Raw genomic sequence first — 15,935 nt, 5'->3', positions numbered from 1 at the left:
TCAGTGATCAGGGAATAAGAACTCAAGAAAACTCAGTAGAAAAAAAACCCAAAGATGTTGACGCAAGTTACATATCTCTAGATGTTTGAGCTGCTTGACTTCTTGAGTTTGTCCAGCTCTGTACTTAGTGATGGAAAGGAAAGGCAATGGTTAGAGGACTTGACCAACTTGAGGTGCATTCCTGGATCCTGCTCAAAAGATTGTGCTTAGTGCCATGAACTGAAGAACATGTTGACCATGTTAAGTTTTGAGTATCTCAGACCAATCTTCATGGTTTCATGAAGAACTTTTCCCTAAAACCAACCAAACTTCTTCCATCATTCAATAGTTTTCATGTATCAGGCATAAAAACTGACATCTTGAGTGGTGACTCACATCTGTCTTTGCTTGGTTTCCATCATAATTAATTCTCATGCTCATCAATAGTCATCTAGATAAGGATGAAATGAAATATAGGATTGATGGGGAATCTTCACATCTATGGTCCACTTTGTTTCAGGAAGCTTGTTGGAAAGTAGTCCTAATATTTTAACGAAAATCCCAAAATATAAAAAAATGTTAGATTCCCAAATATCTTGGTTGGAACAGTTTTTTTTCTACAGCCTTCGAAGTCCTAGATTAAAAGGCCTTTCTAAGGATGATTTGAGGATCGTAAGTGCAGGACATGAAGGATGACTAGGAACATGGAGGAGATTCGGATACAATCAAAACTGTCTTTTTGTCAACATCATCTGGTGTTCGGTTCTTTGCCTCATTAAAGACTCTATTCTTACAGGAGTGATCCGAGATGAAGCACTGGGGTGCAAGATGACACGGGGTCTTCTGGGTCACATCAACTCTGAATTCCAGGTGGGTCATGACTTAACAATGAAGAACTTTATGCAAGATGGCAATTATCATATAATTTGGTCAACTGAGAAAAACCATATAACATGGGATCCTGCTCTTAACACCTCAGATAACCAAAAGGTAAAGCCGGGTAAAGCCACAGCCAACCAGATGTTTACCATGCAGCAATGTAGCCCTACAATGAGGCCATTAAAATAGACACTAGGGTTGAGCAAAAAGATTCACAGGACCCTGATCAAACAACCACATCTGTGGAGCTCTGCAAGCCTTCTTCTACCCACCGGCATCCCCAGTTGCTCCCATGATTAGTTGACCTCCGGGATGATATTATACTGTAGAGTGATGAAGAGGCACTGAGGAAGTTCACACTGCTCTGGATTGGTGGCCACGGACAAAGGACCAGGATCCTAAAAATCTTGTTTGCTCAACTCTAATGAACATCTGTTACTGTAATACATAGAGGGCTGTCTTGAGACTACCAGAGCTAGATTTTGGAGGGGGTCCAGCTTTTTTCAAGAATACATATAATGAAGAAATAGAATTTCCATTAATTTACTTAGTTGGTGCTTGACTGCCAGGTGGCATGAAGATGGCAATGTGGCGTAAATTTGGACTTTTCTTTGTTGTTATGAACTTCTGAGGAAGATGGAGAGACGTTGTAGCTGCTGTTCTTCATGTGTCCACAATTATATATTAAAGCAGGTTCTTGAAAGGATAACCTTAAAGATACAAGAAAGATCCTGTGCATCTACGGTCATTATCTACACTCCTCAACAGTGAAATTGCAGCATCAAGAAGAAAATGTTTTGGAATGATCACAAGATGGAGACATTACCGACCTGCAAATGATGGAAAATGGAAAGAACTTTTTTAGAACCTCTGGATTTCAGGAGCCTAAGAAATCCCGGCACTTCCAGCCTCGGCTGATATCACTGAGATTACTAATGGTCATCAGAGGAAGGTTCTTCTGGTGAAGGCACTTGTGCAAATCATCAAGATCCGCTGCTGGCAGCTCCTGTGTAATCACCGATCAATGACGTCCCTGATGTCCTTGATGGAGACATGTCCAGAGATGCTGCATCCATGGAAGTAGGTTTAGGCCAAAGTAGCATGAGCAACATGTGGCCTGGCATTGTCGTGCTGGAATGGCTCCTGGGACACTTTGGAGAAATGGCCGCACCACTTGTTCCACCATCAAAGCACCTGTGCAAATCATCAAGATCCTCTGCTGGCAGCTCCTGAGTAATAACTGACCAATGACGTCCCCGATGTGCTTGGTGCGGGACAAGATCACCCATAGAACATTTTGAAGAAGTGGATGCACCAATGGTTCCACAATCAAATCAATGCTACTGAGGGGTCCGGCTACTGTATGTTATACCATCCTACATCATAATCCCGGTAGTAGGACTGGTGTGACGCTCCCTCGTGAAGGCATCTTCATGGCATTGCCCACTTGGTCTCCAGACCAATCTCCAGGTATCGTTGCATCCAAGACTAAAGCAGGACTCGTTGTTGAAGAGGACAGGCGTCCATTCACAGCTTTCATTGCTGCCTTGCTCTCCGCCATGATGGCCTTTGAGATTAATGACGTGAAGTCACTTGTAGTCTGACTCGCAGCCCAAAATAGTGCAAATGCCTTCTGATGATGTGGGGTGGCATAAATTAAGGTAGATGGACCCATCTAGGCTTCATTCCAGGTGCAATAACAGCTCAACGTTGCTTTGATGGTGGAACAAGTGGAGCGGCCATTTCTCCAAAGTGTCCCAGGAGCCATTCCAACATGACTTGTGCTTGTGTTACTCATGTTACTTTGGCATAAATCTACTCCAGTGTCTGCAGCGTCTTCGGACAGGTCTCCGTCGAGGACATCGGGGACGTCATTGGTCAGTGAATACACAGGAGCTGGCAGCAGAGGATCTTGATGATTTGTACATTCACCAGCAGAACCTTCTTCAGACGACCATTAATGACCACAGTGACAGCAGTCAACGCCGCAGGTGCCGGGATTTCTGCAGGAGGTTCAGACTCCAGACTGAAGAAATCCAGAGATTGTGAAGATTTTATTTCAGTTTTTCCATCATTCACCACTTTTCCTTCTTGTTGCTGCATTTTCATTGTTGAGGTATTTTGGTTTCAAGCAACTGGATTTTTGATTATTTTAGTCTCTGATGATTGAGTAATGCTTCTTATAAGGAATCTGTCACCAGGTTTTTGCTGTCTAGTCTGGGAACAGCATAATGTAGACAGAAAGACCCTGATTCCAGAGATTTGTCACTTACTGGGCTGCTTGCTGTAGTTATGCTAAAATTACAGTTTTATCAGCAGGAAATAATCACTACAGGACAAGTTGTCTCAGTCCATGTACTGATCCATATTCATGAGCTCTATGTAGCACGGGTACACCACTGATTGGTAGATTTCTGTCTATGCACAGTGCACACAGAAAGCTGCAAATCATTACATTACTAATCCAGTATTTATCCTGAATAGTATCCAGTATTATACCCCAGAGCTGCACTCACTATACTGCTGGTGCAGTTACTGTGTACATAAATTACATTACTGATCCTGAGTTACATCCTGTATTATACTCCAGAGCTGCACTCACTATTCTGCTGGTGCAGTTACTGTGTACATAAATTACATTACTGATCCTGAGTTACATCCTGTATTATACTCCAGAGCTGCACTCACTATTCTGCTGGTGCAGTCACTGTGTACATACATTACATTACTGATCCTGAGTTACATCCTGTATTATACTCCAGAGCTGCACTCACTATTCTGCTGGTGCAGTCACTGTGTACATACATTACATTACTGATCCTGAGTTACATCCTGTATTATACTCCAGAGCTGCACTCACTATTCTGCTGGTGCAGTCACTGTGTACATACATTACATTACTGATCCTGAGTTACATCCTGTATTATACTCCAGAGCTGCACTCACTATTCTGCTGGTGGAGTCACTGTGTACATCCATTACATTACTGATCCTGAGTTACATCCTGTATTATACTCCAGAGCTGCACTCACTATTCTGCTGGTGCAGTCACTGTGTACATACATTACATTACTGATCCTGAGTTACATCCTGTAGATCTTTTATTATAAAAATGAAAAATATAACAAAATTAATAACCAGAAAATAAACAATGTAATGAACTGGTCCAGCCGCTCCCTCTCTCCTCACACACATATTATACATATATACACAATAATAACTACTTACACTACAGACTTCTGGTCCGGTTACCAAAGAAAATAATAACCACAAACAACAAATAAAATAAACATAAACAAAATAAACAATAGCTGACAAATATATACAAACTTTTTTTTTTTTAATTAATATAAAATAAATACTAACTATACAAATATATACAAGACTAAACAAAACCCCCCACACTCGAGCCCACCAGTCCCTCCCCGGCACTGACCTGAGAGCTGGTCCTGTGTCTCATGCCTCAGTCCATGTCCAACGTCCATAGGCCAGATCAGGCAGTGCCAGTTTTTCCCCCAAATAACCAGTGTCCCAAAGCCCCACAAGATGAATCCACCTCCCCCCTTTTCCCACCACCCAACCTAACACCTACACCCAAATCCATATCCTTATATACAGAAACAAACAATACAATAACAAACAATACAATAACCACAACTAACAAAGCCCAAATTTGGTGCCTGCAGCCCCACATCACTGTCTACTGATCAAAACAAAACAAAAATCTATGGTGTTAGCAGCAGCCCACCACCAGGAGAGGAGATGACCAGACTAGGGCACACTAAAAGAAAAGCCCCTCCAGAGGAGAGCAGCCCTCCGTGTACCCAGTCTCTCATACTCCAGAGAACACACCTTCATCAGGTCACCGAGTATGGTCCTAAACACATCGTCCACTGGGAGGATTTTCCGTTGCGTTGATACTAAGCACCGTGCGTTCCACGTGTGATACCTAACCACTGCGCTACCTAGAAATAAGGTGCAGCGGTCCCGACCACCCAGGTCCCCGAATGCTCCATAGGCCCATTCCGCATAAGAGAGACCGGCCAGCCGGGGCCAGCCAATGGAGGCGCTCATCCTGTTGTACACCTCTGTGTTAAAGGGACAATGAAGCAGGAAGTGGTCCATGCTTTCCAGCATGGTACCACAATGCTCCCGAGGACAGTTCCTGTCCTCAGAGCTCCTACACTTTAGATTGTCTCTCACACACAGTTTCCCATGGAAGCAGCACCAAGTCAAGTCCCAAAACTTCGAGGGGATCCTGATAGAATTCAAAAGATGCAGACCCACCCCAAGATCCCGACTTGGGCAATCCCTGAGTGCCAGAGGCCTCTGAAAATGGGTCAGCAGAAGACTTTTGTCAAGGAGCTTCCTTGGCAGAGTCCTGACCTCCCACATTCCCAGACCCCACCGGCGAATTACCTTCAAAACCATGGTAGCGTAAGCCGGGAAATGTCCATGCGGTGTGCGTAGATCCTTCACTCCTGTCTCCCATTCCTAGAAGACAGGCTGAAACCATCCCTTACAGGAGAATACCCATGGAGGAGCCCTCTCTTTCCAGAGGTTTGCAATATTGATCTTAATGAAGGTATTCACAAGGAATACCACAGGGTTGACCATACCCAACCATCCTAGTCTCCTCGTACGGTAAGTAACCTCCCTCTTGACCAGGTTCAGTCTATTCCCCCATAACAGTTGGAAGAACAAACTGTAGACCCGAGTCCAGAGAGGCTCCGGCAAGATGCACACACTGCCTAAATAGATCAGCAAAGGGAGCAGGTAAGTTTTGATCAGGTTTACCCTTTCCCTTAGGGTCAAAGACCAACCTTCCATTGGTTCACCTTCTGAGTGGCGATCTCTAGCCTGCTGTCCCAATTTTGTTTGGGGTAATCCCGCTGGCCAAATTCGATGCCAAGAACTTTTGCAGAGACTTTGGGTCCTGGAAGGGTGTCCAGGAGATCAAAACCAGGATCTCCTCCTCCCAGCCAGAGACTATCACACTTATGCCAGCTGATCTTAGACCCGGATGCCTCCGAGTAGCGATTTACCTCTGACATCAGCCATTCTGCCTCCCCATCAGAGGAAACAAAAAGGGTGACGTCATCGGCATATGCCACCACTCTCAGAGTGGCTTCCGGTGCTGCCTGGTCCATCCCGATCCCAGCCAACGGTCCACGCTCCAGCCTCCTAAGAAGTGGGTCAATCGCAAATATGTACAGCAGTGGGCTCAAGGGACAACCCTGGCGAACACCACACCCAACCTCAAAAGAGCTGCCAATCCAACCGTTCACAAGCGGGAAACTCTCTGCCCCAGCGTACAAGGTCTTAAGCCAATCAACAAACCCCCGAGGCAGGCCATACCTCAAAAGGACAGACCAGAGGTACTCATGATTCACCCGATCAAACGCTTTTGCCTGGTCCAATGACAGCATGTACCCGTTCCAGTGACCAGCCCTACCCTGCTCCACCGCCTCTCGGACACAGAGTACAGCACTAATTGTACTGCGGCCCAGAACAGAGCAAAGCTGGGCCCCCGAAAGGAGTCGGGGCACAAATTTCACCAGCCGATTAAACAGCACCTCTGCCAAAACCTTCCTGTCTGCATTGAGAAGCGCTATGGGACGCCAATTCTCAATGCAAGATGAGTCCTTACCCTTTGACAAGATGATCAGGGCAGACCTCCTCATTGACTTTGGCAGAGTGCCCGAGGAAAGACACTCATTGAATACCTCAGTCAAGAGGGGAACCAAAGCATCCTTAAAGGTCTTATAGAATTCAGATGTTAAGCCATCTGGACCGGGAGATTTCTTTAGGGCTAGCCCTTCAATCGCCAACTTAACTTCCTGTTCCCTGATCATCTCTGTCAAAACGCCAAGAGAGGGGTCTACTCGTGGTTCGGGGACGGCTTCAGCCAGAAAAGCCGACATCTCATCCCAATCCAGATCCCTCTTCCCCTAGAGGCGTGAGTAGAAGGATCTGACGACCTCCAGGATCCCTGATCTGGATCTTTTCAGGGAACCCGCAGAGTCAACCAGTCCTGCAACAACTTTACTATTCACTGACATCTTGCAGTTTCTGTAAGGGTCGGGCGAGTGGTATTTCCCATAATCCCTCTCAAAAACCAAAGATGCGTGTCTATCATACTGACACCTTATTAGCAAAGATTTCACTCTGGAGATCTCCTCGCAGCTACCTCCAGTTGAGACAAGATGCTCGAGTTTCCTCCTCAGGCCCTGATACAGGCGGTACCTGTCCAGGCTCCTGAGGCTCGAGAGCTGGCGGAAGAATCTCGCCACCCTTTTCTTGAACATCTCCCACCACTCTGACTTACTACTACAAAGATCCAGTAAGGGTACCTGGCTCTGAAGAAAATCCTCAAAGGACTGTCTTATCTCCGCTTCTTCCAAGAGAGACGAATTGAGCCTCCAAAAGCCTCTTCCCATCCGGGGGGTCTCTGTAACATTCAGAGAAAACAAAATCAAACAGTGATCGGAGAACTCTACCTCAACAACAGATACTGCTGAAGAGACGGCTTCCTCCTTTAAATAAAACCTGTCTATCCTGGACCTACAGTTACCTCTATGATAGGTGAACCCCTCGTGGCCCGCGGTGTGCCGGATGTGGATATCCACCAGGCGAGCCTCACTAGCTATACTATTAAGGGCGACGCTATCATAAGTCAGCTTGTCTCTGGAACCTCCTCTATCCCGGGGCCTTGTGACAGTGTTAAAGTCCCCTCCAAAGACGACCTGCCGACTCGTAAAAAGGTAGGGCTTGATCCTCATAAAGAGACACTTCCGGTCCCACTTAGATTGGGGACCATAGATGTTAATGAGCCGGAGCTCTTGTCCCTTCATGAGGACATCTAATATCAGGCACCTCCCCATTTCTAACTCAATAACCCGTCGGCATTCTACCGGTGCAGTAAAAAGGACCACCACTCCGCTATACGGCTCGGCCGCAAGAGGCCAATAGGAGGGCCCTAGTCTCCACTCCCTCTTAGCGATAAACACCTCTGCCATATTTGGCAGCCTGGTCTCTTGCAAAAAGAAAATGTCAGCTTCAACCTGGCTGAGAAAATCAAAGGCCGCAAATCTAGCCATATTTGACTTAATGCTGGCGACATTAATGGACGCCAGCGTCAACGGAGTGGGTACCGCCATCATTGGTGATTGAGTTAGATGGCTTTCTTCGTCTCACTCCTCTTATCCTCTGCTTCAGACGAGTAATCCTTCCCCCTCTTAAATGACACAGAGGTGTCCATTCCCACATTTTTCTTTTTTTTGTCCTCGTCTCTGGACTCTGGGCCAGTCCCTCCCCCCAAGGACCTTGCATCCCCAAGTGAAGGAGACTCGGCGCCCCCTGTAAGCTCCGCCAAAGCCGGAACCTCAATCTCAGCCTCCTCTTCAGAGGAAGAGATGTTATCAAGGGCTTGGAACCGGTTAGAAAGACCAACCAGAGGGGAGTCAGTTTTACCTTCCTTAGGTACCTTGGTCAGAGTGGGAGAAGATGTTTTCATCTCCCTTCTTCCTCTTCTTTTTGGTGCCGAGCTTACGCTTGTTCTCTAGCCACCGCTTATTATCCTCATCCATACTTTCATAATGGGAGGATTCCGAGGCAGAGGCGGTTTCCTCCCTGTGGATCCTCCTGACCTCCTCATCCAACTCATCATCCCTCGGGGACTCAGCAGCAACACTGGCATCCAGGACAGGGGCTGCCCCAGTAGCCCGGGGCTCGCCCCGCTCCCTCTCCTGTGTGCGCTTGTCTAGACACCTCAGCTGGACAGGCGTCTTTTTATTGCTTTTCTTCCCTGGCCCCTCTGCTCCTCTACCCCTGCTAGTCCCCTCCCCAGCAGAATCAGCCTCACGGCTTTCTCCCACCGGGGTCTCGACTGCATTAGCGAAGGAGCGAGGACAACGGCTGAATGGGTGACCTAACTCACCACACAGGTGGCACCTAATCTCCACACAAGAGGCAGCTAGATGGCCGACACCCCCACACAACGCACATTTCTGCACAGTGCAGTTTGCACTGAAGTGTGTGGGGTCGCAGCACCTGTGACAGATCTTCGGTTGCCCCTGGTAGAAGACCAGGATACGATCCCTACCCACCTTAACGCTTAAGTTTTACCATAAACGTCCAGGCCCCTGACCAGATACCAAACTCGTCACAGTTTTTCTTTGGCATCTCCACCACCTCTCCATGACGCGCCCCCTGGGCCTGTGCTGCTGCTGCTGTGCAGGGGGAATACCCGGAGCCGGATCTGTTCGGGATAGTAGTCCTCGTGGCGGTGACCCGGTCCGTGCCCAGGGTGTCAAACTAAGTGGCGGAATTTAGCAGAAGATGTTATAGTGTTCGACTACGCCACCCGTTGAATGCGGTTATGAAACCGCCGCTGCAGGGCAGACCGCTGAGGCCGGTGGTACGGTTGTGCAGCGTGGATAGTATAACCCCCAACGGGAGGGGTATGGCCTCAGGGCAGCGGACGTGGATGATGGGGATAGCAGAATTGCACGCAGGCACCAGGAACCACTCCGAGACGGTGCGGTGTAGTTCAGGGTCTTTACTGGTGACAAAGGTAGACCCTCCCGGGAGTACTGGCTAGCGATCGGGGCCTGGTCAGTCCGTGAGCAGACAGGATCTCCCCTGGCCAGGCGGAGTTGTAGGCCTCCCCAACTAACTGTACTCTTCTTGGCTACCTTGCTAGAAGCGGGTAAAAGTAGCCCACGTCCCTGAGTGTACCGTGTGGTGCTCACCCGTATGGCCGGTGACTCGGGGCCTTCTGGTAGCCTCCGCTCCACGACGGCGGTGCTGGTCCCTTGCGTGTGACCGTGCCTTCGGGTTTCTTGGCCAGAGGACCTGAAATCCCCTGCCGGTCGGTTTCTGCTGCTGGGTATGGAACAGTCCCCACAGCCTCGGACTCCGTGTCCGGTGAGATCTCTTCAGCCAAGGCGAGCTATCTAGCTTCCAGCCTCTGGCACTCACTCCTGCTCCTACAGAGCTCTTGTTGTCACTTTCCCTGCATCTGCTCCTCTCCAGACCAGACTGTGTCTCTGTCTCTGTCTGTGTTCTTTTCTAACCCCACCTCAGCCCCAGTTTATATAGGGGAAGTTCTTCCCCTCCCAGGACTGGGCAGGAGGTGTGGCATGCTTAGGATTCCTGACCAGGAGACCTCCCACCTGCTCACAGACGTAATATTGCTATTACTGTGGTAACCAGAACCCTGGGGTGCCACATTCCCCCCTAGTAAAATTTAGTACTCCGGGACTAAACATATTTTTTGAAAACATAACAGGGTATAAACAGGAACAATACAATAAGGAAAAACATGTTAAAGTGGTCACGGCGTGTCCGCAACCGGGTGCAATTTTTGAAGCAACAGGGTGTCCATTTCACCAAAGAACAGGGAGCCGTAACCAGGTAGGGGTCTGTCCTGCCCCGAGTCTTTAACAGTCTTTAGTCCGTTCCTGGGTTACGCTCCAAACATATATACAACAGAGTTCTAGTAAATCCACAAAAGATACCTATAAAATAACTGGAAAAACATAATTATTTACAAGCAACAGTAAACAGGTAAATATTAATAAAACAGTCTAAACACTTTAGATCCTCCAACGTACGGGCAACTGGCCTCTAGTGGTTCTAGTAGACCTACGGAGCTTACTGACCGGTCCTGAGCTACAGGGTGTAGGAGCTGTTAAAGGTAAGCTGGGCAGCTGTCTACGGACTCTTTGGCTCACTAGGGGCACGGCAGGCTCACTATAAGCAGAGGGTCGATTCTCCTGGTCTGCTTGTGTGGGGTCTTCTGCCTCCTGGACCGGCTGCTCTTCCAGCTCTACCTGTTTTTCCGTAGGCACTTGGGATGCTGGCTGGAGGAAGGTGAGGACGGGTACCACAACAGCGCCATTTACTTGTGTTCAAGACCGAGGGAAGTCTCCGAGTACAGTACTGACCATCTCTTCCCTTTTCTCTGCGGGTCGAGGGTTTTCTTGATCTTCTTCAGGGTTTCGTAGCTGCTCGGGTCACTTCTTCAGGTGATCTCGGGAGACAATGGCTGTGGTTTCTCCTCCATCCTTAATGATTGTGCAGACTTTCGGGTTTTCATGGCTTGATGGCAGTACAGTGTACGGGTCCTTCTCCCACTGGTCGTCCAACTTGTGGAGCTGTCTTTTCCTCTTCAAGACCTGCTCTCCAGGTACCAGGGGAACAGCGGGAGCATACTGGTTGTAAGTCTTCTCCTGTCTTTCTCTTGCTTGACAGAGACTTCGCTCAACGCTCTCCTGTACTTTCCGGTACTGCTGCTGCCTCTCTGTGTCCCAGTCTGCTTCTGGTGAAGTGTCCTCGGGTGTCAGGACTCCCATATCCAGATCAACAGGCAGCTTACCAGGTCTGGCTCTCATTAGGTAAGCCGGGGTACAGTTGGTAGAACCTACAGGGATGTGGTTGTATAGGTCCACCAGATCAGGCAGTTTCTCAGGCCACAGACTGCGTTCTTCCAGGGGCAATGTTTTCAGAAGGTCTATCACCACCTGGTTCATCTTCTCGCAGAGTCCATTGGTTTGCGGATGATAGGGTGTTGTTCTTATCTTCCGGCAGCCATACAGGGTGCAGAACTCCTGGAAGACTTCCGCTTCAAAGGCAGGTCCTTGGTCCGTCAGCACCTGCTCTGGGTATCCGTGTGGACGGCAGAAGTGCTGCTGGAAGGCTCTAGCTGCTGTTTGAGCCATTAAGTCCTTGATGGGGACTACAACCAAGAACCGGGAATAGTGATCCACGATGGTCAACGCATAGACGTAGCCACTTCTGCTGGGGGTCAGTTTTACATGGTCCAAGGCTACCAGTTCCAACGGCTGCCTGGTGACGATGGACTGCAGGGGAGTCTTCTGGCTGGCACGGTCCTTCCTTCTTAGGTTGCATGGGCCACAGTCTCTGCACCACCTCTCGATGGTTCCTCTCATGCCTACCCAGTGGAACCGCCCGCGCAGCAGGAACTCCAGCTTCTTCCATCCGAAGTGCCCAGCTCCGTCGTGGTATGCCTCCAGTACCATAGCCGCGTCTCTTCTTGGCACCACTACTTGCCAGATCAGTTCATGCGTCCGGGAGTTAACCATTCTGCGGCACAACTTCCCCTTGTAAAGGAACAGTCGACTCTTCTCAGCCCACAGTTGCTTGGTCTCCTCCGGAGCGTCTGGGTCAAGGCGGGCATCTGGCTGAGTCAGCATCTCCTTCACCCGTCGGACGGCGGGGTCACTGTCTTGCGTTTCCGCCCAGTTGTAATGAGGTAAGGGGTTGAACGTAGTGGATTGCTTACCCCTTACACGGTGGGAATACTGGGTGGTCCCATGACGGTGGAACGCGGGGAGTTCAACTTCTTCCAGTTCCTCTGGATCTTCCCCTACGTCCGGTAGGTTTGGCATTCTGGACAAGGCATCCGCGTTGGTATTGGAGCGCCCTGCCCGGTATTTGATCGTGAACTCATAGTTGGTCAGGCGGGCCATCCATCTCTGCTCCAGGGCACCGAGTCTTGCAGTGTCCAGGTGTGTCAACGGGTTGTTATCCGTGTACACGGTGAACCGGGAAGAGGCGAGGTAGTGCTTAAAGCGTTCGGTGACTGCCCACACCACTGCCAGGAACTCTAGCTTGAATGAGCTGTAATTCTCAGGGTTTCTTTCGGTGGGTCGCAGTTTTCGGCTGGCGTAAGCAATTACCCGTTCTCTCCCCTGCTGGATCTGGGACAGTACGGCTCCTAGCCCGATGTTACTTGCGTCGGTGTAGAGGATAAAGGGCTGGCTGTCATCAGGGTACGCCAGGATTTCATCCCCCGTGAGGGCCATCTTCAGCTGGCGGAAGGACTCTTCTTCCAGCTTCTCCCATCTGAAGGGCGGCTTCTGGTTCTTGGCCTTCCTGGACTGGCCTATCAGGAGGTCCTGCATAGGAGCTGCCTTTTTGGTGAAACCAGGAATGAATCTTCGGTAGTAGCCTACCAACCCGAGGAACTGCCGCACTTCCTTTACGCTGGAGGGTCTTGGCCATTCCTTAATCGCGGTGATCTTATCAGGGTCGGGAGCCACTCCGTCAGCACTCACCACGTGTCCCAGGTACTGCACTTTTGGTTTTAGCAGGTGACACTTCGATGGTTTCACCTTCAGACCGTAGTTTGCCAGGGCTTCAAACACTTCCGCCAGGTGTTTCAGGTGGTCCTCGTAGGTTTTGGAATAAGCTATAACATCGTCCAGGTACAGCAGGACCGTCTCAAAGTTCCGGTGTTCCAGACAGCATTCCATCAATCGTTGGAAGGTTCCTGCTGCGTTGCAGAGTCCGAACGGCATGCAGGTAAACTCGCTAAGTCCCATCGGGGTGGTGAATGCAGTCTTCTCCCGGTCCGCCTCTGCTACAGGAACCTGCCAGTACCCGCTAGTGAGATCCAAAGTGGAGAAGAAGTTAGCAGATTTTAAAGCAGCCAAAGACTCCTCTATCCTTGGTAAGGGGTACGCATCTTTGTGTGTGATACGGTTGATTTTCCGGTAATCTACACACATTCTCATGGTGTTGTCTTTCTTTTTAACCAAGACTAGTGGAGCTGCCCAGGGGCTACAGCTATCCCTGATTACCCCAGCCTCCTTCATGTCTCTAAGCATCCCCTTGGCGTGTTGGTAGTGTGCAGGGGGTACGGGACGATACCTCTCCTTTATGGGAGGATGGTCTCCCGTGGGGATGTGATGTTCCACTCCCTTCACTCGCCCGAAGTCTAGCGGGTGTTTACTGAACACTCTCTCGTATTCCTGGATCACCCGGTAGACTCCCTGCTTTTGGTGAGCGGGTGTGGAGTCAGTACCCAAATGCAGTTGCTGACACCAGTCCTCCATTTGTTGTTTAGAGCCGTTACCTTCCTCTGGATGAGATGGAGGCAAGGCTTCCACGGACTGTACAGAATTTTGGTTGATGGTATACAATTTGGCTAGCGTAGCATACCGGGGCAGGTACACTTCCCGCTTCCCGATATTTATTATGCGAACGGGCACCCTCCCATGGCGTACATCAAACACCCCCCGTGCCGTCAAAATGGTGGGCCTACTATCTGAGTAGACTGGTTCTACCATTGCCTGGTAATCTCTACCTCTCAGACCAATAGCTGCCCGGCACCAAATCATCATTTCACTTTTCGGGGGCATGGCAATAGGGAAAGGGTCACACATTCTCATGCTACCAATCTCACCACCGGAGAGTTCCACTTGTTGCCGTCGCATCAGTGCCCGGATCTCTTTTTGGAGCACTCGCTGCTGGCCGGAGCTGGCGTTCTTGGCAGCCTGCTGTAAAATGAGAATCACCTCTGCAAGACAATTTTCAATCACATTAGTTCCTAGAGTTATCTTTGGGTGACTCTTGCGCTTGTCAATGTCTACAATGATCAGTCCCTGTGCTGCCAGTTCGACTTTACCGATTTTAATGGTCATCTCTTTAAATCCGATCTGTGGCACGGGCTGACCATTGCTGGCGATGATACTCAAGTCGTCGTCTGGGTAGCGGGTTATATCCGAGTCATTCCAGTACTGCTTGAAGAGCACGTACGGGATGGTGGTGACCTGTGACCCGGTGTCAAGTAGGGCACTCATAGGAATGCCATCCAGTACTACAGGTAAGATTGGACGTCCTCCCACGTATTTGTCACGCCAGTTCGATGGGCCTGGTGATCTTATTCCTAGGGGTTGGCCCTCTACCCCAGGTTGTGCCAGTTTAAAAGGACAGTACCTTGCCATATGTCCGGGTTGATTGCAGCGGCGGCAGATGGGTTGTCCGTCCTCGTTGTATCGGTCGCTGGGTCTTCCTCTGGCCGGTGGGGTCCTCCTTGGTCGGCGCCACGGGATATCCTCCGGTCCGGATGCCAGCTGGATCTTCCCTGGAGTAGAAACCTGTAAAGACTGCACAGTTCGGGTTAGCGCGGCAACGTTTTTAGTTAGCTCTTGGACCTGATGGTGCAGGTCTGTAGCCGGGTCATTGTTTAAAGCCTGCGCATCAGCTCCCACAGGCCCTGCCGACAAGGGCGCCGTCTCCTGGTGGTAAATGGTAGCAGGGCGTTTGTGGGTCACAGCGCCACCTGGTGCCGGTTCTCGGAGCACCCGGATGGCTCTGTCCTTGAACTGTGCAAAGTCCAGATGAGGGTTCTGTAAGGCCATTGCTCGCAACTGGGTTCGGTGGGCATTGCAATGTAGACCCTCTATAAATTGTTCAGTCAACAGCTTGTCTTCGTTTCCCACGCCGTCAGGGTCGGCCTGCTTAACGGCTCTCAGGGCCTCTTGTAGATTTAGTGCATAGTCCCTTATATTCTCATGTGCTTGCTGCTTGCACCCGTAGAATCTAAGCTTGATCTCGGCTGAGGTACGGGTATCAAAGGTGTCCTTCAGCCGGGCTAGTATCTCTGCGACAGTCCTCCTCCTCCCAAGTGGCCAGGACTTTACCTCCCTTTGGGCTGCCCCTGTTAATTGAGCCACCAGGATGCTCACTTTTTGCTCTTCTGTGAGGGGGTACACCTGGAAGAGGCCATCCAGCCTTTCTCTGAAGTCATTTAGGGTATGTGACTCCCCCGAGTACTGGGGTAGCCAGGCTGCCCCCGGGATATAGGGCATGGTGAAAGGCATGACCGCAGCAGCGGTGGTGCTGGCGGTGGCTGTGAAGCTCTCCTCCGTATCCGACATCCTCCTCCCCCCTAGTGGACCGTGGCCTACCTTGCGATGATCCTCTTCCGTAGGCCGCGGCTCCGCAGTGGATCGTCAGGGTTGAGGACCTTCCGTCGCGCTCCTGTGACGTCGGCGTCTGCTGGGCTCCTTCCAGGACCTTACGCAACGTCCGGACGTAAGGCGGGGCTTCAGTTCTCGCGCGCTTTCGGAGTCCACGCCCCTCTTCTTCTTCCCACGCGGCGTCCACAAGATGGCGTCCAACGGCGGGAAAACTCCACGGATGGCGGGAAGAAGGCAGAAGATGGCGTCGGATGGCGGGAAAACTCCACGGATGGCGGGAATCTTCACCACAGGTAAGTTTATCAGTCTTTTTCAGGCGCACAGTACCCGGTGGTTGCGGGCACG

The 15,935-nt window shown here is 50.1% G+C and overlaps 1 protein-coding gene across 1 annotated transcript in view; it reads left to right on the top strand.

The window, feature by feature from the left end:
* The window catches only part of HPN (hepsin), an 84,825-nt gene that overhangs the window by 767 nt on the left and 68,123 nt on the right, over positions 1–15,935 (top strand). Inside the window, exon 2 of the mRNA XM_073655657.1 lies at positions 776–849. The gene's annotated coding sequence lies outside the window, so the exon portion shown is untranslated. The remainder of the gene's footprint in view (positions 1–775; positions 850–15,935) is intronic.

The sequence above is a fragment of the Phyllobates terribilis genome, unplaced genomic scaffold (assembly GCF_046119375.1).
Source record: "Phyllobates terribilis strain yellow unplaced genomic scaffold, ASM4611937v1 Scaffold_12__6_contigs__length_324123572, whole genome shotgun sequence".
Classification (NCBI taxonomy): domain Eukaryota; kingdom Metazoa; phylum Chordata; class Amphibia; order Anura; family Dendrobatidae; genus Phyllobates; species Phyllobates terribilis.
This window is presented reverse-complemented; position numbering and strand designations above follow the sequence as displayed.